Source organism: Macaca nemestrina, chromosome 13 (assembly GCF_043159975.1).
Source record: "Macaca nemestrina isolate mMacNem1 chromosome 13, mMacNem.hap1, whole genome shotgun sequence".
Classification (NCBI taxonomy): domain Eukaryota; kingdom Metazoa; phylum Chordata; class Mammalia; order Primates; family Cercopithecidae; genus Macaca; species Macaca nemestrina.
The window spans coordinates 80,993,123-81,017,438 of record NC_092137.1 but is presented as its reverse complement, the minus strand read 5'-3'; the positions used below and the strand labels follow the sequence as shown (position 1 = coordinate 81,017,438).

General features: G+C 41.4%; 1 protein-coding gene and 1 long non-coding RNA gene across 9 annotated transcripts in view; both read right to left on the bottom strand.

Annotated features, from left to right (window-relative positions):
• The window catches only part of LOC105465339 (catenin alpha 2), a 1,482,339-nt gene that overhangs the window by 113,204 nt on the left and 1,344,819 nt on the right, over positions 1–24,316 (bottom strand). The window lies entirely within an intron of this gene.
• LOC139357997 (uncharacterized) overlaps positions 1,576–24,316 on the bottom strand; it is a 38,941-nt gene continuing 16,200 nt past the window's right edge. The window contains exons 1-2 of the long non-coding RNA XR_011612171.1: positions 10,931–24,316; positions 1,576–10,616 (exon numbers count right to left, since the gene is read on the bottom strand). The exon at positions 10,931–24,316 is cut by the window's right edge and continues 16,200 nt beyond it. This is a non-coding gene — a long non-coding RNA (uncharacterized lncRNA). The remainder of the gene's footprint in view (positions 10,617–10,930) is intronic.

Below are 24,316 nucleotides of genomic sequence, written 5' to 3'. Positions count from 1 at the left end.
GGTACCCGCCTGAGCACAGATGAAGAGTGCTGTAACTGGACTCTGTCAGTCACAGCATAGCTCCCCAGATCACAGAGCTTCCCACTTACACTGACTGCGAGTCACCTGGCAGAAGTCAACCCTATGGGAATTAGAACTCAGAAGAGCTGGACTCTAATCGAGGGAAACACTAACCAGTAACTTCCACATAGTGAAAATAAACTTCTCTTTGTGTATCTTTTGAACTGTTTTCTCACCCTTTAAATTAAACTCTATTATCCCTTAGGCCTAATGAGGTAAACTCCTCACCAAACAGAATCTTAGTAGGGGGAAACCACGCTAGCAATGCTTGGGAAAAAAAAAAAAAAGAGCTGGCACCTCTTGATAGTCCTCCAGTTATGTATTCTCTTTAATTGTACTGATCCATAAATCCTAAAGTCTGGCAGCCTACACTCTGCAACATACTCCTGCTATTTAATTCCACTTAAAACTCAGAATTTCATTCACCTTGTATTTTCTTTGGAAACATTCTGAAAATATTTCCAATATGATGCTAAGGATTTCAGTATATTCAGATGCAGGCTTACATATTTTAAGTTGGTCGTGGGCTCTATCCAAATCCCTACCTTCCCTTTTTTATTTTGGCTTATCTTTCTCTGCTTCTCACTGGACCCATTGGCACAGTGGTGACTATCAACTTGGTTTTATATATTTTGATTTCTAGAATTTCCTCAGCAAACGATCCTTAGCTTCATTGCCTGAGGCTGTCCCCAATCAATAATGTAGCTTGGGCCAGATGCAGTGGCTCATGCCTATAATCCCAGCAATTTGAGAGGCTGGGGCTCCTAAGAAGCCAGGAGTTGAAGACCAGCCTGGGCAATGTGGCGAAACCTCATTTCTACTAAAAATACAAAAAATAGCCAGGGTGTGGTGGCACACACCTGTATTCCAAAATACTCAGGATGGCTGAAGCAGGAGAATTGCTTGAGACCGGGAAGTGCACGTTGCAGTGAGCCGAGATCATGCCACTGCACCCCAGCCTGGGTGACAGAGAGAGACTCCATCTCCAAAAAAGAAAAAAATAATATAGCTTGAAATGCCAGCTAACACCTCAACCTCAACATCAGTCCAAGATAACTATACATAGTAGGTATCTCAAAATTGATGGCTTTTTAATTTTTTAATTTTTTTTTTTTTAGATGGAGTCTCACTCTGCTGCCCAGGCTGGAGTGCAGTGGCAAGATCTCAGCTCACTGTAACCTCTGCCTCCCAGGTTCAAGTGATTCTCCTGCCTCACTCAGCCTCACTAGTAGCTGGAGTTACAGGCACCTACCACTATGCCTGACTAATTTTTGTATTTTTAGTAGAGATTGGGTTTCACCATGTTGGTCGGGCTGGTCTCGAACTCCTAGCCTCAAGTGATTCACTTGCCTCGGCCGGCCTCTCAAAGTGCTAGGATTACAGGTATGAGCCACCACACCTGCCAGTATCTGATAATTGATTTCAACAACCTGTTCTTTAACTAGATCTCTGTTACAACATCAGCAACTGTGGTAAAGTAAATGTCCTATTTTTCAAAGCTACTATTTTCTTCTCCATGGTCAATTTCTCATGATAAAGGGTGATAAGGGGAAGTATGGAGGAGGAAGGGAATGGTGGACTGGAATTACTAGACCTTTGAAAAGATTAATGTGAGTGAAAAAGCAGACAATAGACTACAAATACATTGCAACCTCAAAGATGTTGAACACCACAATTAAATCTGATAGAATTTTGAAACCTGCTTGAGGCAACCAAGCAGGAAACGTTTATGAGATATACTTGCCCAACTGGGCCCCGCCTCTGCCTTCTCCACTGTTGAATTATTTACAACTTAACTGAAGCCACGAGATTTAATCGCCTTCCTGGAAGCTTAGAAAACAATACAGCATTGCATTAAGTATTAAATTTTGAGCAATTTAGATTGATCTGGGATTTCTGAAAGTGGAATAAGTCATGACTGTAGTTGGTAGAGATCGTTGGTGAGCTAATTGTACTAAATACCTACCAATCTATTAGAAAGGAAAGCTCTCCTTCTTAACTTCTGAGAGCCTAACGGATCGGGGGAAGTAAAAGCCAAGAAGACGGCCAGTCTATCTCTGACATAGTACCTTAAAACCAGTTATCTTGAGGGAAAGGAGGAAGCTTAGCAGCCATCATTAGATTGTGTGCTGCTGACCACAAAAACTTTAGGATTACAGAAAAAGAAAGACCCGTACTGCTAAGTAGAATCAGTAAACATATCATGGAGTGGTAAACTATCCAACCTGCAGATTAATTTTCCAATTGCCTGTTTAGCACTACTTTCTGGATGCTCAGTGAATATAATTTCTTTTTGCTCTTCTGGGCACACTTTCTAAGTATGTGAATACTTAACATTAACTATATCATTAGCAGAATTAGAAAGGAACAAGAACAACAATAACAACAAAAAAACCAGCAAGGAGAGCCTATGCCTATGTTTTGAAGAAAGTAACTTAGTCCATTAATTGAATTTGTATTACAATTGGCATCTATCCTCTAACTCTTTAATAATCACCTCAGCAAACCAAAAGCAGAGTGACAATATTCCTGATAGGACTGTTAAAAATTGATAGAAGTAACTCAGGGGGCTGAGGCACAAGAATTGCTTGAACTGAGGAGATGGTGGTTACAGTGAGCCGAGATCGCTCCACTGCACTCCAGTCCGGGCAACAGAGTGAAACTGCGTCTCAAAAAAAAAAAAAAAAAAAAAAAAATTGACAAAAGTAAAAAACATGTGACTCCCTCACAAAAATATATTGTGACCCAGTTGCTACAAAGATAATAAAATAATACCTAGGAATACAATTTACAAGAGATGTGAAGGACCTCTTCAAGGAGAACTATAACCACTGCTCAAGGAAATAAGAGAGGACACTAAAAAATGGAAAAATATTCCATGCTCATGGACAGGAATAATCAGTATCATGAAAATTGCCATACTGCCCAAAGTAATTTATAGATTCAATGCTATTGCCAATAAGCTACCATTCACTTTCTTTGCAGTATTAGAAAAAATTACTTTAAATTTCATGTGGAAACACAAAAGAGCCTGTATAGCCGAGACAATCCAAGACAATCCTAAGCAAAAAGAACAAAGTTGGAGGCATCAGGCTACCTGACTTCAAACTGTACTACAAGGTTACAGTAACCAAAACAGCATGGCACTTGTACCAAAACAGATCTATAGACCAATGAAACAGAACAGAGACCTCTGAAATAACACCACATGCCTATAACCATCTGATATTCGACAAACCTGACAAAAACATGCAATGGGGAAAGGATTCCCCATTTAATAAATGGTGCTGGGAAAACTGGCTAGCCATATGCAGAAAACAAACTGGACCCCTTCCTTACACCTTATACAAAAATTAACTCAAGATGGATTAAAGACTTAAATGTAAAACCCAAAACCATAAAAACCCTAGAAGAAAACCTAGGCAATACTATTCAGAGCATAGGCATGGGCAAAGACTTCATGACTAAAACACCAAAAGGAATTGTAACAAAAGCCAAAATTGACAAATTGGATCTAATCAAACTAAAGAGCTTCTGCACAACAAAATAAACTAGCATCAGAGTGAACAGATAACCTACAAAATGGGAGAAAATGTTTGCAATCTACCCATCTGACAAAGGTCTAATATCCAGAATCTACAAGGAACTTAAATTTACAAGAAAAAAAAAAAAACATCAAAAAGTGGGCAAAGGATATGAACAGACACTTCTCAAAAGATGACATTTATGTGGCCAAAAAACATATGAAAAAAAGCTCATCATCACTGGTCATTAGAGAAATGCGAATCAAAACCACAATGAGACATCTCATGCCAGTTAGAATGGCGATCATTAAAAAGTCAGGAAACAGGGCGGGTGCGGTGGCTCATGCCTATAATCCCAGCACTTTGGGAGGCTGAGGTGAATAGATTACCTGAGGTCGGAAGTTCGAGAACAGCCTGACCAACATGGAGAAACCCCATCTCTACTAAATACTAAATTAGCCCGGTGTGGTGGCGCATGCCTGTAATCCCAGCTGCTCGGGAGGCTGAGGCAGGAGAGTCACTTGAAACTGGGAGGCAGAGGTTGCAGTGAGCTGGGATCACGCCACTGCACTCCAGCCTGGACAGCAAAAGCAAAACTCCATCTCATAAATAAATAAATAAATAAAGTTGGGAAACAACAGATGCTTGTAAGGCTGTGGAGAAAAGGAATGTTTTCACTGTTGGTGGGAGTGTAATTAGTTCAACCATTGTGGAAGACAGGGTAACTATTCCTCAAGGATCTAGAACCAGAAATACCATTTGACCCAGCAATCCCATTACTGGATACACGCTCAAAGGATTACAAATCATTCTACTATAAAGACATGTGCACACACGTTTACTGCAGCACTGTTTACAACAGCAAAGGCAAAGAACCAACCCAGATGTCCATCAATGATAGACTTGATAAGGAAAATATGGCACATATACACCATGGAATACTATGCAGCCATAAAAAAGAATGAGTTCATGTCTTTTTCAGGGACATGGATGAAGCTGAAAGCCATTCACAGCACACTAATGCAGGAACAGAAAACCAAACATGGCATGTTCTCACTCAAAAGTGGGAGTTGAACAATGACAACACATGGACACAGGGAGAGGGAACAACACACGCTGGGGCCTGTTAGGGGGTGGGGTGCAAGGGGAGGGAAAACATTAGGACAAATACCTAATGCCTGTGGGGCTTAAAACCTAGATGATGGGTTGATAGGTGCAGCAAACCACCATGACACATGTATACCTTTGTAACAAACCTGCACGTTCTGCTCATGTATCCCAGAACTTAAAGTAAAATGTATAGTGACCATTTAAAAATGCAAGATGTTTTTTAATCACCCAAAGAAAACCCCTCATAGCTACTGATAAATAGCGCATCATGGCTGTACAATTCAGTTTTGTGTGGACACCACCACAGAAAAGCAGCTCTGTCTCAAAAGTTCGCAGTCTTGTTTGAACACTCACAAGAAAAGCCAAAATGCCTGGAAGGCTGAGCTTCAATTAGACGTTAAAAACATCTACTAATAAAGTATTTAGGCATTTAACCCCAAAGTGATATGAAGTACATCAGAAAAATGAGAACATTTTCCCTTTTTCTGGCCCTGGAAATCAATTACATTAATATTTGTGATTCTGTTCAGTTTGAAACACCAGCAAATATTCACTGCATTCAACTCCCAAACACCGAATCATTTCATTAATTTTTACAGCTTCAGGTATCATATTGGTGTTTTAAGAATACACTATTGAAATAAAGCAGAACAGCAATTCAAAGGTCCATAAAGCACTTACTCCTCGTGTTAATATTTCATCATCATTGTAAATTTGAGAATAAAATGAATTTATTTACTATTAAAGGGGAATTACTTTAATTTATAGTCAGTCATGTGGCCATATAAAACCACAGAGAGGATGGTGGCACAGATTTCACACAAAACCTTTTTCTCTAAAACTATCATCACAATGAAAAGTGCTGCGGTCTCCATCTGAAGGTTTATTCATTCATCTGTGCTGATGCAATTAGTACCCACGAAGGTATTAACATATATGCCTGTCTTCTAGAGAACCTCAAGGTTCCTACAGAACATGACTTCTATAACACAAATGGAGTTTCACAATTCAGTAAGGGTAGAAATGATACACCTCCCTGAAACCTTTGAGAGGCAAGACGGAAGCAGCTGGTAGACAAAGAGGCTCAGCCTTTGATGATCAGCTTCCAGGGAGATGGGCGTAGGAATAGGCTAAATGCCACCATCAAAATTGGACTTGAAGAGAGTCAAGTCTGGCTGCCCAGAAGAATATTGTAGGAGTTGTCTCTTTTCTGCTGAGGTATTACAGAATCCTTTTCAAATCAGCAGCTACACACTGGGATAAGTTTATCAGCCTGCTTAACAGTCACTGCCATTCTAAAGGATAGAGGAAACAAATAGCAGGGATAATTTGATCAGGGAAGGATGGCTCAGTGGATGTCAGCAGCTGGGGCTTAAGTACACTGGGGGACAGGAGGAAATGAATCACTTTTTCTTGCCTCTGTTTTAAATGACCTCTATAAAGCATCTGGCACTCTTGATCACTCTACATAATTTTAAAAATCATAATTGGTAAGACGGGCTTTGAAGTCAAGCAGCCCAGAGTTTATGTTCTGACTCTTTCTCTCCAGGGTGAGAGGTGTTGCATCTCTGAGCCTCAATTGTGTCTCAGTTATAAAATATAAATATAAAATATTACAATGTTGCAATAAGAGATTAGTTAACCCAGCACCCAGTAAGGATTTCAAGAATGTTACTGCCATAAGATGCACTTTATTGAAAGCCCACTATAAAAGTGAAAATATATTTGAATGACATTATCCAATCATTGATCACTCATTCAATAAATATCGAGTGCCTACATATGACAGACATGGAAGACACACGTAAAATATTTCTTATGCCGTAGATGAGCTTATATTTTGGTGGGAAGACAGAATGTAACAAAGTAATGCATTAGAAGTTGATATTGTGATGAGTATTACGAAAGAAATAAAGGGAAGACAATGATGAAAACGGAAGGGAGCTCTACTATGTGATCGCTTGGATAGTTGTATTCCTCAGTTTTGTATAAAGTTACAATTCTCACTTATTTCAACCCTTGTTATATCCCAAATATTTTATAGCTTTTATTTATACTTTTAACCAATATTTTTAAATAATTGAACAAGATTCCCTAATGTTGTTGCCTTATTTGGTAAATCAATTCTTTGTTGTCATGCATTTAGGGGAGTCTCTGATGTTTGCTGTTACCAAAAACAAAGTAATATGCATCTTTAGGCATCTAGTTTTTGCTCTTGTCAGAAATGAAATTTCTGCATCAGGAAAATTGTTATGGCATTTGTTTACCTGTGAACATAGGCCTTGCTGAAAGGTCCCTGGAATGAGTGAATTGCCTATTTTCCAGGGCTACCAGCATTGCATCCCATATTCCTCAACACTGTTTCTTCTTGACTTATCTACAAACATATCATCCAAATGTCCTTTCTAACTCTTCGTTCTATAAACCGCAAGTGCAAATCAGGATTGCTTAAGTAGGCACTTCACATTTCCCAGCTAGACTGAATTCTTGCAATACAGAATCTCCCCTTTACCCCTCCACACATACCTGGGATCACAGTTGCTAAATTCAAATTTTTCGAATTTACTAATTCCCACAAACTCTCTTCATGTTGTATAGAGGACCATTCAATTTGTCATAACTTAACCATACATAGGAGGGTCCTGAGTTCTCTAATCTAGAATTAGGAGGAAATACAACTTTTCTGTATCAGTTAATCAAATAAGTGTATCATCAAATTAGCATACACTAGCTAATATCAAGTGAACCTTATACAACATCCTGTCACATGGTACAACAAAGAAATTTGTTCATGGTCCCACCAGGCATTGTACCCTTGACTGTAGTTATACATCTATAAAAACACAAATCTGCATTTTCTAGAGCTCTTCTGGGATGCAGAGCTGCTCTTTTGCCTGTGTTCTTAGGGATACACATACCACTAGCAAATGCTGTTTGCATGCCTCTGCCCAAATTAAAGTGATCAGTCTGCCCTGGTGACTTTATGGAGGTAATCACCAGCTCACATTCATGAACAAACTGATGTGCCTGCTTCATAGCTGAATCACTCAGCATAAATCTATACCCTTCATATATAAAAACCTCAGTGGCTTAAAATAATGCAGTAAAGCATCACCTAATGCCTTCTTGATGCTGGCTCATCAATAATGTGTGGTTATGTGAAAAGGATAGGAGGGGCTTATCATGTCTTACACCTTAAACCATGCCGGGAATGTAATGCCCTTTTAATTACTAAAGGCATCAGGAGATTTTGTTTTCTCCATCTTTACATGGAGGAACTAAAATCTTGCAACTCTCCACCATTATTTAGTTTTCAGCATCTCATGTAAGTAAATCAAATCTCAACTTAATTCCAGTGAATAAAACATATTGACCTTCATATATGTGGGCTGCATATTAGGACGGAAACTCCAGGATCCATCTCTAGCAATGCATGAGGCCTGCACTGAACCATCCGGTGCTTGACATTTAACGGAAGCCAAGGAACATTTCCAGAATGAAGATCCAGATGAATAAATAAGTGCAGCTATTCTCTAAGGCCTGGTTTCCTACATTTCCAGATGACAAGTAGAAGTGTGGAGTCAAGGCCATATTCACAATGCAGGATGAATCTAACCATCCTAACCAATATTGGATCTTTGACTGCAGCCCGCTTCACACAGAATGAAGAAGACAGTCGTCAGTCCCCAGTTTATGTCCCATATTGTCTTCTTTTTTTGTGGAGGGGATGCCTCCACCAATTAAACTAGCAATCTTCCAAGGTTCAATTCAAAATCCATGTGTTGCTGAAGGCATCCCAGTAGAAACAGATCTCTTCAAACACCTTCAGGCTTAATGGCTGTGCTACTCATTGCAACTCACCACATACTATTGTCTTACTCATTATTTATTATATGAATGGAGGATACCTACACACAGAATTAGATTTATAAATCCAAGATACACACACAGATATCATGCATCTTCAACTAAATTTCCATCTTTGAGGATAACGGTTGTTATTTTTATTTTCATCCTTGTGGCTCCCATGGCTCTCTGTAGAAGTCCTTGTAAACAGTAGCTATAAATGTGGTTCCAAGGCAGCCTCCCTGTCATTAATATTTTCTTACCTCCTGCTCCCATCTGCCCTTACCTCTGGGGTAGAGCTGTTTCTTATCGCTGTTGGTTTACCTAGAAAAGGATGCTAATTGATTAATCAAAGTAACTATTCACAAAGGTCATATTTTCTTCTCCTAGGTAATATAACACCTTAATCTAATTAAGATGTTCCTGAAGGCTTTAGAGCTTTAAAACACACACACACACACACACACACACACACACACACCCCAAACAGTACTTCTTTCTTATCCATGGGAAATACATTCCAAGAACCCCAGCAAATGCCTCAAACCACAAATAGTACCAAGCCCTATATACATAATGTATTTTCCTGAACATGCATACCTATGATAAAGTTTAATTTATAACCTGGGAACAGTAAGAGATTGACAATAACTGTAATAAAATAGAACAATTGTAACAATATCCCAGCATTATTACTCTTGCACTTTGGAGCCATTATTAAGTAAAATAAGGGTTAATTGAACATAAGCACTAGGATATCTCTACAGCAGATCTAACAACCAAGAAGGATACTAAGTGACGAAGGGGCACATAGCCTCTACAATGCATGTGCTGGACAAGGGAGGATTGATATCCAGGGTGGATGGAGCTAGAGAGTGCAAGATTCCATTATGCTATTCGGAATGGCACTCAATTTAAAATGTATGAGTTATTTCTGAAATTTTCCATTTAATATTTTCAGACCACAGGTAACTGAAACTCCAAAAAGCAAAACTATGGATAAGGGGGCACTACCATATACTGTTGAAATTTCAGGCTCCCCAGGCAAGCCTTTGGGGAAATACATAAGGACAGGGAGTTTTCCTTAAACTCTGTCAACCCTATCTAAAAGTTCTTTGGTCTTTTCTTCCTCTGACCACCTGCTTCTATAAATAAAGTCATATTGGAACACTTTACCCTTTTTTACATATTGTCTATGACTGCTTTTGCATGACGATGGCAGATTTGAGTAGTTGTGACAGAGACCATATGACCCACAAGCCAAGATCTCTTACTATCCCTTTACGGAAGATTGCCAACCCCCAGTTTAGAGGAAAACTTGGTCAGATTTAACCATTTAATTTTTTCAGACCTGTCAAATATGCCAAAGCATCGTCATAGCAGGAAATGAGAGAAGTATCAACTTATAGTATTTATGACACAAGTAAAATCAAAGTTAAGTGGATCAAGGAGGAGCATAGGTTCTTAAAAACAAAAATATGTGCCCCTCCCAGGTCTCCTTAAAGCACTAAGTTCTGGGACCAGAAAACAAACAAAAAACCAGGTGATAGGCATGAAGCAGAAGACCCAGAAGGACCTCTAGGATATTCTCCACTGCCCCAAACATTTACAAAAGAAGTTTGCAGGTGAACACAGAAGCAATTCTGAGTCAGTAATGCCATCTGGCTTACCTCTCAATGTAGCACTATCAACAACCTCTTCTTGAAACTGCAGGGTCACTCTAGAGGCCTCTCTAACCAAGAGGCCAATTTTGCAGCCTTTCATCTGTAGCTATATCCTTTCTGGATGTTCACTTCCTCATCACTTACTGCTCCACTCCTGGCTTTAGCAGTCTGCATGGGTAGCCCAAGACAAAGCCCTAGAGTATATCTAATAGAAGGTACTAGTCCTCATTGGCTCCTTGATAAACATCTGGTCTGGCCACTGCAATGGGTACTGCACAAAGGAGAAGTCCTGGGAACCTATGTCACAACTCCAGAAGGTTCCTAAGTAAATCACAGCAATGGAAATACGGGGTAGGGGAGACAACCTCACGACTGTCCTTGACTGCGCCAGGAAACTGACTAAAGAAATGACCTTTGGGCCGGGCGCGGTGGCTCAAGCCTGTAATCCCAGCACTTTGGGAGGCCGAGACGGGCGGATCACGAGGTCAGGAGATCGAGACCATCCTGGCTAACACGGTGAAACCCCGTCTCTACTAAAAAATACAAAAAACTAGCCGGGCGAGGTGGCGGGCGCCTGTAGTCCCAGCTACTCGGGAGGCTGAGGCAGGAGAATGGCGGGAACCCGGGAGGCGGAGCTTGCAGTGAGCCCAGATCTGGTCACTGCGCTCCAGCCTGGGCGACAGAGCAAGACTCCGTCTCAAAAAAAAAAAAAAGAAAAGAAATGACCTTTGAACCAACTTATTTCCCTTAACATCTCCCTCCCTGCCCTCAGAACCTGTAATTTCTGCCTCCTATTACCTGCATTGCCTCATGGACTCTTTCCAAGCTCAACCCCTCAAACCTGTTCACTCCATCTTACCTGAGCTCTAGTGTCACCTCTTCTTTTATTTCAGATCTTTTATGGCATTTTCCCCCATGTTCTCTCATGAAGTTTTAATTCTCTCCTTAGTGTAGAAGTTCAAGCTTGTTTGGGTGCAAAGCACAGCTCCCTTTTTCCATGCTTTTCCCCTGGGAGCAATCCCATCCATTCCCAGAGCAGGTGGTAGGCCAGGTCCCTCAGTCATCAGAGAGGGAAAAATCAAACAGTTTTCCATATCTGCTCTGTCTTAGGCTCATTAAACACTGCTATCAAAACCATCCAAGTATTGCAGCACCATCTCTGATACTCTCAAACCCTCCTCCCGCATGGTCAGGCTCATCCCAATTCTGCTTTCTTTATATGACTTCATACTCTGGCTCCTAACATCTGCTTCAAGTTCTCCTCTGCTTAGTACCACTTATGAATAATGTTTCCTGGCTATCTAACATCACTAATCCATCAGTAAGGTCTCCCCACTTTCATCATACCTGTAGCTATTAGTTTCTTCCTGTGTCCTGCAAGACACATACACAGCCTGACAAGGCCTCCTGGTTTTCATTGATAACCAGTGCTCTCACAGGTCTCTCCCAAGCTGGAAGGTCCCCTGTTGAGTGCCCTGCAACTCTTCCTCTTATGGGCCACAAGCTGCTACTGAGAGCTGCAATTGCAACAGCTCCTTGCTCAGCTCTGAAATCTAATATTTCCATGATGCTCAGAAAGCAGGGCAGAGCAGTGCCAGAGGATGGGCAGGAGGGTTATTTCATGTCACCTGGGAACCCCTCAGAAAGGGCTCTGCCACATAGAGTCCCTTTTTCTCCAAGGTGACCTTCAAGTAGCCACCTCTGGCTTGTTGGGCAGCAGATGCATTCCTCACAGTCCAGAGCCATGGTCAGTAGTGGACCACAGATGCATTTGGTTTCACCTTCAGGTTCTCAGGAGACCATGGCTAGGTCTAGATGCAAGGCGCAGCTGCACTTTCAGAAGTGTACACAAACTCTGAGCCAAGGTTATGCTTGTAACCAATGCCCGTAGGAGCAGGCCAAGCCCCACAGTGCCCTTCAGATGTGCCTCAGCTTAGCAACTCTCTACAAGAGAAATGTTTTACTTTCATCCTCAGTAGGTCATTTTTTCCCCTCTAGCTGAATCAGTCTGGGTGAATGGCCAGTCAGTCTGACCTTTCAATCTGCTATGTGAAATAAAGATAAAGTTGGTGTTCGAGTAGTCCCAGAGAGAAGCAAGTATGAAGAAATTCTATGTATCTTGCTTCTGTTTAGTTTTGCACTCTAGAAGCTGGCTATTTAGTTATTTAACCCTGGGCTTTTGCCTCAAATAGGCTCTGCAATTTTTTGTGGGAACGAAGTTTAGCAAGCATACTCATTGCGTGAACACCAATAATATTTTTCAGGTGCACGTAGAGAAAAGGAGAGAAAAAAAGAGGGCTATAAAAATATTTGGAGGTCTTCATCTATGTAAATACTTAAATAAGCAATAATTACAATTATTGTTTTAGCATTCCCCGAAGACAGAAAATTTAACTTTCAAATGTCTTAATACCCATTATTTCACAACAGATTATGTACACATAGATATACTTTTCCATTGGTATTTAGTTATAAAATATGAGTAACAATCTATGCCTATGGGCCAAATATAGCCAGTGGCTCATTTTTGTATGGTTTTAAAGCTAGAATGATTTTACACTTATAAAGGGCAGTTAAAACACCTACATACAGAAAAATCTGTGAGACTATGTGGCCTACAAAGCTGAAAATAGCTACTATTCTTACCAATAGAAGTTGGCTGACCCCAAAGTATGATGGTATATTTATAAAAACTACTCTGGTGTTTGTCTGCATGCCCACCAGGACATGAGTTACCCCAAATGCTCCAACCCCAGCAATCTTTGCCTCTGATCAAGGGAGCCATCTGTGCTCATATTTCCCAAGTTCGTCTCTGGTTGTGTTCTTCAAAGGCAAGGACCTTTTAATTTCTCATCTCTTAATATTTATGTGTTTATTTAGTTTACAGAACCCCTATGTCACCATTCATTATTCCACCAGATACAGCTTTTCCAAAAGTCTAATCTGTCCTCAGGGACTGAAGAGTTGCAAAGTTTGAGAATGTTTCAAAGAATATGTTAGAGACTCACGAAGAATCAGTGTAAAAACATGTCAGAGGCAGCAGCCCTCCAATCTGGGCAAAAAGTCCCAAAGGGTCTACTTTGAAGAAAAAAGCCCTCTCTGGAATGAGTATTTTTATTTATTTATTTATTTAGGTGGTGGTGCACCTTCCATGTGCTGGGACCCATGAGATTCATGATCATGCCTGAAGCATGGAGTCGGGCTCCATTTCAGTGTGAGACAGTTTGGGGGGTAGCTTTGCTCCCCAGAGTCTTGTCCACAGGCCAGTAGCAAGGGCAATACCTGGGGGCTTGTTAGAAAAGTACAGCTAAGCGCCGGGCACAGTGGTTCACGCCTCTAATCTCAGCATTTTGGGAGGCTGAGGCAGGTGGATCACGAGGTCAGGAGATCAAGACCATCCTGACTAACACGGTGAAACCTCATCTCTACTGAAAATACAAAAAATTAGCCAGGCATGGTGGTGGGCGCCTGTAGTCCCAGCTACTTGGAAGGCTGAGGCAGGAGAATCACTTGAACCCCAGGAGGCAGAGGTTGCAGTGAGCCAAGATTGCGCCACTGCACTTCAGCCTAGGCAACAGAGTGAGACAGCGAGACTCCATCTCAAAAAAATAACAACAACAACAAAAAACCCAGCTAAGATTGAGAAAGACTGATCTATTCCAAACAAACTCTCATTTCCTTTCTCATGTACCCCACATCTCCATCCATTCACCAAAAAGAATTTATTCTATAAGACAGAAAATTTTCCCTTGGTCATGCAGCTAACTTGTTGCAAGATGGAGACCAAGTTACAAGCCTCTATATTTCTGTTATTCATAAATTTGGACGCACATTGAAAATGCCTGAGATACATTAAAAAATATTGATGCCTTGGACCCACATTCATAAATTCCAATGTACTTGTCCTTGTGTATGGACAAGGCGTGGGCATTTTAAGGCTCTCCAGCTAATCCTAATATGCAGCCCTGGTGGAGAACTGTCTCCCTATTTGAAATTTAATCTAAATTTACTTTAAATTCAGTTAGAGTATTTCCAAGTAAATGACAGCCTCCTTCTCTTCTAAGGCGTTAGTCTGGGTCCATCAGCTTTGCTTTCTCCTTTGTAGAGGCCAACCAGGGAGAGGCCTCAGAGATGATCTCCCTCTCCCAATGACTCCCAACTTTGCCCCATCATAAAAATCACCTGGTGTGCTTGCTTAAATGTACATTTCACCAGAAGATTTTGATTCCAGAGCTCTGCAATGGGCCTGACAATTGCTGTTTCTAAAAGACTCCCCAGGTGCCACTTACGATAAAGCAGATTTCAGGTAAAACCAATCTAACACAAGCCCAGAAGCATCAGCATCACCTGGGAATGTATCAGGCATGCAAATTCTCAGGCCTCACCCGGACATACAGAAATCAGAAGCTATGGGGGTGGGACCCAGTCATCTGTGTTTGCATCAGCCCTTCTGGTGGCTCCAGCACATGCTCCAGTCTGAGACTCACAGGTCTACCACAAACACTTCACTTTTTGACAAATAGTGCCCTGTCTTATAACATCCAGCCAACAGGAATTCCCCCATACCACACCTGTTTGCTTTCTTTCTAAAAAATTATCCTTATGTCATCACTTCTTACACCTCTCTTACATAAGCTCTTTTTTTGTTTTATCCTCAGAAAGCCATATGAAGAAGGTACTATCATTATCATTCCCATTTTATAGATGAGAAAACTGAGGCACAGAGAAGCCAGGCACAGTGGCTCTGCAATCCCAGCATTTTGGGAGGCTGACGTGGGCAGATCACAAGGTCAGGAGTTCGAGACTAGCCTGGCCAACATGGAGAAACCCCATCTCTACTAAAAACACAGAAATTAGTCAGGCATGGTGGTGCACGCCTGTAGTCCCAGCTACTGGGAGGCGGAGGCTTCAGTGAGCTGAGGTCGCACCACTGCACACTCCAGCCTAGGTGACAGAGCCAGACTCCATCTCAAAAAATAAAAAGAAAAAAGAAAGAAAAAAGAAAAAAAAAATTGAGGCACAGAGAAGTTCAGTAGCTTTACTGAGGTCATACCAGAGTAAGGAGGAAATGCAGGTTTGAACTATAGTGGCCTAACTTCAAAGCACATTCTAGAGATCCCTATATGATGCCCATTTATTGCTCACCGCAAACATTACAAACAGATTTTTCTATTTTTCAGATTAATAACCAGAAGCTAAGAGAGAGTATTAGGTTGGTGTAAAAATAATTGTGGTTTTTGACATTACTTTCAATGGCAAAAAAACGAGATTATTTTTGAACCAACCTAATAGCTTGCCCAGATCATACAGCTAATAAGAGGCAGAGCTGATGTTTGAACCTGGAGTCTGATTCCAGGTCCCAGGCACATGTATTGCACCTTATGCAGTCCTGCCAGTGGGTAAGGTAGTCATTATCCCTACAGATCATGGAGCACCAATGAGGCAGCTTTTCAACTTTAAGTTACAGCCACTCTCTTAAGAGGGACGTAGGAAAAGCTGACATGATGAGTGTGATCAAGTCCTCTCCAGAAAAACCCTAGCATAAAATACATTTTCCAAGGGACAGGCTACAATGGGAGAGAAAACAAAGGCAAACATTTGATACTGAGGGTAGAGAGCAGACTGGTGAGGGGGAAACTGGAAAGTCAGGCTTGGCTGAATTCAGGGTGTTTTTTTTTTTTTTTTTTTTTTTTGCATGAGGCCAGTCCTGCTCCTGGGAGTTACCCAGATACAAGTCAAATGGGATTCCGAGTCACTGAACTTGACCAGAGTCAAGTTACTTCACAGTCACCGGGGAGCGCATCACCAACACAGAAGGGAAATCCAAATCATGCAGATTGAAAGAGGCCCCAAAGACTTCAGGGACCAGCCCTATGAAACTCCAGCTGCCAGGCAAGGATTCTCTCTTGAGCACACTGAGCCCGTCCAACCAGGCGGGAGAGGGCTCCTGAGATTGTGTGTGTTGGGAAGGCAGGGTAGCAAAAATTGCTATTAAAAAAAAAAAAAATCTAGCTGTGCAATCCTGCCTAGCACAAACAGGAACTACAAGAGGAGGAAAGTTAGTGAGAAGACATTGCTTGTCTTCTGCTTCATTCACTCACTCACCACATTTAATTAATCACCACACCAGCCTCTGGAAGTCACACCAAAAAAAAAAAAAAAAAAAGTGTATACTGCTCAGTGATGAGTGCACCAAAATCTCACAAATCACCACTAAAGAACTTACTCATGTAACCAAATACCACCTGTTCCCCCAAAACCTATGGAAATAAAAACTTAAAAGTATGAGGTGGGGGTGGCACGGGGGAGACATCTAATGAGATAATACAGGCCATAAAAGGGTAAATGGAGTCAAATACAAACGTGCTACAGTAGAGATCTATGCTCGTCAGAGTGGAACCACAAAGTGGGTGGAGAGTATTTTTTTGTGCGTGAGAGAGCACGTATGAGGGCAGTTGTTTAGGAAAAGCTTCAAAGATACACAGGTCCCTAGGCTTACAACAAGGCAGACTCCAAGATGGGGAAGAAGGTAATGGCAAAAATTAGGGGCTGGTGGCATACATAGGGAGACTATTCTAGGGAAGAAGAAAGAATGTGAGCCATGGCCAAAGAGACTGGAGTATTTGGAGACTGGCAAGCAGTTCAACGTGACTAGTCTGCAAGAGGGTAGTCAGCAGGAAATATGTCTGGGATGGAATTCAGCACCAAAGATGGTAGAAAAACTTTCACCTGCAGGCAAATGGGGAGAACTTTAAGCAGGTGAGTGACCACTGGACAAATGTCATAGAAAGAGTACTTGCACACCTGTTTGGAAGATGAATCAGAAGAAAATCAGACAGAGCAGGTAGACAGTCAGATTCTTCTGAAAAGGAAAGTGTACACCTACTATTATATGTTCAAGGTAGGAGAACAAGGAATGTGGAAGAGGATATACGAGATACAATTTTATGAGGTACCTCTTCTGACCCCTAATTTACAGATGAGACACTTGGAGGTGAAGTATGTCTCCCCTGATCATCTAAATGGTCAGGATCAGAGCCAAGGAATATTCAATGATCTGTCTCCCAAACTAGTGCTCCTCCCGCTATGCCACAGCCCCTCTCCCCAGCTATTTCCCTGCGGGACATCTCCTGAAGGCCTGCAATCCCCACCAGCAGCTATGCTTTTGTTAGGACAACACGGGTAGGTATGACAACTCCTCAGCACCAAGAGCAAAAAATCTTATGCTATGCTTTTGTTTATATGATTCACCCTTCTACCTCTCTGCCTATCCTAAGGTCGAGGTCATGCCCCACATCATCTAGGAAGCTTTCCTCAACCAATTTCCTAAGTATGGCAATGTAATCTTCCCTTACTCTGAAATCTTACCACATTAAAGAATTTGTATCAAGATTGGTTATATTAAAACGTCCTCTGTGAAGACTTACCTTCCCCATTATATCATCAACTTTTCAAAGTCAGGGACCATCCCCTGCCTCTTCTGTATTAACCTTAGCATGAAATATACTGAGAACACAACAGATACCAGCCCCTCCTGTGTGCAAGCTGCTGGCTGCATGTCCATGTACCACTTACACCCTCCCAACAGGGGAGCCGAGCTCACGGTACAGCCCAGCCCCATCATCCACTCAGGACTGCAATAGAAAAGACCCCATGGTGGCATAAATACTGTTATTTAGGTTTAATATCAGCAGTAAGAATTGTCATAGCCTATCTTCCTCTTTCCATCTACCTTGTAACTTTCTCTTCATGCAGGCATAACATTATCACCAAATCACTAATATTTTCCTCCTTTTGCTTCTCTTTCCAGTGCCCCAGTCATTCATACAGAGTTTCTTCTCTTAATTTACAGCTCATATTTAGACATCTTTTTTGATTCTATGAAAAGTTACCTCTCTCCATGCACTGGAACCGACTTCATATTTACTCAGCCTTTGTTGCATTTACAACTTCACTTTCCTTTCTGCTCACCCATGTCTTTGAATTCTGCTCTCCTATTGAGGCTGCTTGACATGTTCAAGATTGCTACAAGTGTTTTTTATTAAATAAATGATTTCCTCTAATACACAGGTATGGCATGTATTCAGCATTTCCTTGTTAGATTATCTCATTCACCCCTGACCCTATTTTCATTACTGGGTTGAAAATACATAACTCATTACCCCAGACTCTGGCTTCTTACTCTCGATGCAATTTTCTGAGTTGGTTGATAGCTCCAACTTAGTGGTGCACAATCACCCCAAATGCATGAATTCCACAAAACATATGCACTACAGCCCCCATCTTCTCCTGCTCAGTGTCACTATCAGCTAATGACATATTGTATTAGTCTATTCTCACACTGCTACAAAGACATACCTGAGATTGGGCAATTTATAAAGAAAAGAGGTTTAATCAGCTCATGGTTTTGCAGGCTGTACAGGCCTTTGCTTCTGGGGAGACCTCAGGAAACTTACCATCAGGGAGGATGGCGAGGAGGAAGCAAGCACAGTCTTCATGTGGCTGGCAGGAAGTGGGGGCTGGGTGCTACACACTTTTAAACAAGCAGCACTAAGGGGATGGTGCTAAACTATCCCCATGATCCAATCACCTCCCACCAGGCCCCTTTAACACTGGGGATTACAATTCAACATGAGATTTGGTGGGGGACAAAGATCTCCAGGATAGAAAACTAAGATTCCTACTCAGCTTTAAAGTCCTGTCACCTTTAAGTGCAAGATATCTCCAACTGCTTTATGCCTAACCCCTTCATTGCAAAGGTCACAGTTCAAATGTTTATCAACACACGCTCTAATTATTGAAATTAAAGGCAATCTATTTTCTGCGCGGTATCTGAAGTCCTCCATTGTCTGGACCCAACTTGGATCTCCAACTTTATCACTCAACACATCACAGCCCCCGTCCTCTTGCCACAGAGGACTACAGCACTCATTAAGACTCTTTTGAGGCTTCTGTTTTGAGGATCCTTGAGAACAGCTGAGGCTCACACTAACTACCAATCACCTTGACAGAGTTTTCTCTGCAAATGAGTAGAGCTCCATGAAAACCGTTTCCGAATATGGACTTTGGACATGACCTTTGTTCAGAACCAGAAAATGCAAAACCCACTTAAAAGAAACACTGGATCCAGGTTCCAGGTTGGCCTTGTGGGGAGCTTCCAGAAAGAAATATGGACAGATAACCTGATTTAGATATGTAACTGTTAGGTTGAGAAACCACTTGGGGCTATATATTCTTAAAGTAACTTCATTTTTTGGTCTCCCTCTCTTCATTTAAGTTATTCCTTGAGGCTAATTATTTCTCTACCTATGACTTTTCTGCTTCTTCTGAAGTAACACAGTTTTGATTTAGTTATTTAGTGTGTTAATTTTCTACTGTTACTGTTACAAATTACAACTTTAGTGGCTTCGGACACACAAAATTTATCTTACATTTCTGAAGGTCAGAAGACTGAAATGGGGCTCACTGGGCTAAAATCAAGGTGTCAGCAGTTCTTTTCTGGAGGCTCCAGGGTAGAATTCGTTCCCTTGTCTTCTCCAGTTCCTAGAGGCTGCCCCCGTTGTCTCATAGCTCCTTTCTGTCTCCAAGACTAACAACGGCTAGTGAAATCGTTCTCTCCTTGCGTCACTCTAACTCTCCTGCCTCCCTTTTTCACATATAAAGACCCTTCTGATTACATTGGGCTCACCTGGATAAAGCCAGGCTATTGTCCTGACCTTAAATTCAGCTGATTAGCAAATCTTAATTCCATCTGCAACCTTAATTCCCCTTTACCGCGTGAAGTAACATATTCATAGGTTCCAGGGATTAGGATGTGGGCAACTCTGGGGGACCAGGGAGCAATGATTCTACACAGAGTTCCATGTAAGAGTTAAAACTTGCATTTTGCTTTGAAGTAAAGACTTCCCTCTCCTTCCCTGGATGGGGCTTTGGCAAGTATAGCGGGTACGAGGAGGCACTCAATTTCTCTTTTGTTCTCCCACTTGGTAGCCTCAAATCCTGTTCCCTCCACTTACTAACCGGTCTCCAGGGTTGGGTAGAGGAAGGGAGAAAAGAAAGGGGAAATCAGAACATCTTTGCTCACTACACAGGGACGCGGCCCCAGCACAAGTGCTGTCAGGGCTTGGCGGCCGCTCACAGCTGGCTTTCTCATCAGTGGTTTGTTTCTCTCACTGAGGGCCAGTGCATCTCATCCTCAAACTTCACCTAGTACCTCTGCCTCGGCCCCTGGCAATGTAGTAATACCTCAATATTTCTGCTGAGGTTTATCCACTCTCCAAAAAGCCCTCTTGAACAGGACCTTGGAACATTCCACACCAAACCTCTCGACTCACAGAAAATACCAGTCTTTTTCACTGACAAACTCTTGGAGTGTAGGCCAATCCTAACGCAGCCAACTTTTCACCGAATCAACGTGGAGGCAGGGACAGACTGCTTCTTGCTCTTTAGATTCTCTCAGTATAATGCCCCCCCCAAATTAGTATGTTGAAACCCTAATCCCAATGTGATGATATTTAGAGGTGGGGCCCTTGGGGGCTAATTAAGCCATGAGAGTGGAGTCTTCATGAATGGGAATAGTGCATTTATAAGCAGACACTAGAGAGCAAACTAGCTCTATTTCTGCAAGGTGAGGATACAGTAAGGAGTTAGCCATCTACAACTCAGGAAAAAGGCCCTCATCAGAACCCGACCATGCTAGCACCATGATCTTGGACTTCCAGCCTCCAGAACTATGAGAAATAAATTTCTGTTGTTTAGGCCTTCCAGGGTATGCTATTTTGTTATAATACCCGAACCGACAAGGGCGCTCAGCCTGAAGTAAACCCTATTTCTCTGTGTTCCCCACTGGCAGGTTGGGAATTTTTCCAGTTCTCTCCTTGCACTTCTATCAAGGCTTATTTCCTTTTGATAATGAAAAGGGGATGGCACAGGCCGCCAACAGCCTTCTCCAAGAATGTGTCCCTTCTAATATATGCTTATTGATCCCTTTATGTCTCTAGTGTGGGTGAGTGTATTCAGAGTTCATTCACCATCTTTTAGCCAGCTACTTAGAAACACACACCCTCTTGGTCTCACACCTCACTTTGGAAAGTGACTCAGCTGAAATTTCTATTTTAACAGCATTCCTGGAGGAGGAGGGATGAGGATATCAGGGAAACACAGGGGGTGTTCCACTCTGTGGGGTGAAAGGAAAGAGGCTTCTAAGCAACAGTGGATCAGTGATGTGACCTCAGCTTAGAAAGATGAAGGACAATGCACCAAGTGGTCAAGGAGTGACAGGCATGACGAGTCTCCTGATGTGGTCTACTACATTTTGTTCCAGAGGATGGTCTCATGATGTCACTTCCCCCAAGTGAGGACACCTGTACATTATGGGCCTGCATCTGATGAGCAGCTGAGCCTCTTAGGACCTAGTTATTTCAATAAGTTCATTAGAGCTAATCCCAAACTACTGTGCTATGGGCTATTTCAGCAGGAAAGTAAAGATACTAGCACGTAGTTGTCCCCTACAATCTAAGGGAAATATTACCAAAAGAAAAGTCAGCCTTTGAATAAGTATAAAAATTTCTGGGACACGGAGTTCAGGGGAGGTCAGAATAGATCAGGTCAAGGAATCAGTTCTGACCTATTATTCTCTATTGCTCAGAGCTGTGCCCAGGCACATGCTGGGGAGTAACAATGCTGTTGCCAATATTTATGCAATATGGAAGCATTTTTAAGTGACTCATGATGTGAAAACATCATGTTAGAGAGCATCTAACCTAGAGTGTGATTTTTTTTCAAAGATGCTCTCTCTGTTAATTAGTGACCAAACCAGATTTCAAAACCACACACCCTAAGTACCAGTCTAATGATCTTGTCAATTTTTCAGTCTGGATTTGGCAATGTGTTTCTGTGTTCTATTGTTTCATCAGCACAAAGCACAGTCCACGATAGTGTTCAAAACCTGTTTCTAGGACTTCACAATGCTAATCTGTTTTCCTACAGCATTTTCCTTTTGGCTTTCTCAGTTACGTTTTTCTATCTCAGATGCTCCTTGATTTTATATTGTAAATCACACATACATACACATACACATACACACATACACACAAAAGAGAGAGAAAAAGAGGTGTTTATGTATTCCCTTATCAAATCAAGCTCCAGGTGTTTCATATTTTTCACTGCACCATAAAAACTTACTAATTGTGGATTCCCTTCTTTCTTCTAAGCAATGCCAGATTTTAAAAAAAATCCCATTTATGTGTTAGTAAGTAAATTATCTTATCCTCTTAATTATCTAGTGGCAGAAGTGAACAGAAACTGGGATAAGAAAATGCACAGATAAGTCTATCACAATCAGATACTAGGTTTGGATTTGGTTTCTTGAGAACTAAGGCAAAAAGGCAAATAATGGGCTATAGAGTTTTTTTTTTAAAAGTATATTATTAACAAAAAGAAGCTTACAGATTCATTCAGGAATCAAATTTTTCCTAAAATTAATTCACATTTACTCATATAAATAGTCAAGTCAAGAATATTTGAGAATCTAGTAGCAAAAAACCCCATTAAGTGTGTTTTTATGGCATATACAACATGTCATCCATATAATAATTATTGCTGAGATGAATGGTGATCACTAAGAAACTGACACTGCAGACCATCTGAAGACTGAGTATTACAGGCAACCAAGAAGCAGAGCCAACCAAGTTCAAGGTTTAGGCAGAAACTCAACAGAACATAACTTCTATGTATCTCAACATGTCCAATATCCACGATGTATATGTTGGGGCAGGGGTATCATCCATCATCCTGTATCCATAAAAAGAAGGACATGAAATGTTCTTGGACAGTTGGAGACGTCCCAGTGTGATAACCAAAATCTGTGCTTCTGTGGGTGTAGGAAGAGGGGGAGAACTTGACAGATTGGGGAAATGATGTTCCAATACCAGAAGACCAGATTGATCCAATTATTCCATTATAACATTCCATATCCACTAAAGATCATCAGCTCACTCTGCTTTTAACTAAATAATGTATCATTATTTACTTAACTGAATATGAAAAATATGCTTGAAGAGTCACCTCAATAATCCATTGAGATTTCAAATTATCAAACCACAGATCAAATTCAAAGCTTTTAATATAAATGTCTTTGAGTGAAGGACAGCATTTCCAGCTATCTGCAGTCTAATGGCAAGTCTAGTGTCTTGCCTTGGAGCAAACTCTTGCATTTACTGCCTGTCACCCGAAGGTGTTTTCTTATAATCCTTGAAATAGCATACTTTAGGGATGTGAATTCTGGCAAATATCTGGTTAGTGTGATCCATATTGACAAGCCAATGTTTTCAATACACTGTGATCATAAAATGAGTTTCCTGGATCAGTAAAGTAGCCATGAAAACCAAGTTTAGGCAACAAACAGTAAAATAAATATTGTCCAGAAAGTGACTCAGTGATAATGCAATGCGAAAAGCCTCCAATGTTATTAAAATGATTTGGGGTTATGTGGCCCAAAGCTTGTCCTGAGCACCGTTTTGTGGAAGGATTCCCCAATGTTACTCTCAGCTCTAGACATTCTCTCTACAATTTCCTAAATGAACACTTCCTTGACATCATCCATCCCCTAGGAATCTTCCTTGCCTGGCAAAAGTCATATAGTTATACAAGATTAACAGACACCCGTAAGTGGTCCTGTCATCCTTTAACTCAAAGGAGGAACTCCTACAGACAAGGTCGAGGACTGGGGCCAGCAGGCCAGTGCACAGCTGGGCCCCAGGGCAACTTACATACTTCCTCCACAGCAGCCGCGGACCACTATGACTACAGACAAGGCAAATTCTTGGTGGGAAGAGTGAAAGCAAGGCACCTTTTAGAGTGCCCCTGAGCAAATCCATCCATGGTCCCCACCTTTCCCAATCATTACAAGTTAACTGCTCCTTTTCATCCTGATACTACTGATGGGAAATGAGCCTCCAGGGCTGACAGCCACAAATTAATTTGATCGATTTATTCTGTGTTCCACGTTTTGGGTGCAAATGCTTTCCTCCATCCTGATGGAGCACATTTACGCTCTCCCATTCACAGAAAACAAATTTATAGTGCCTAACTAACAGAATTATTTCGCTGAAG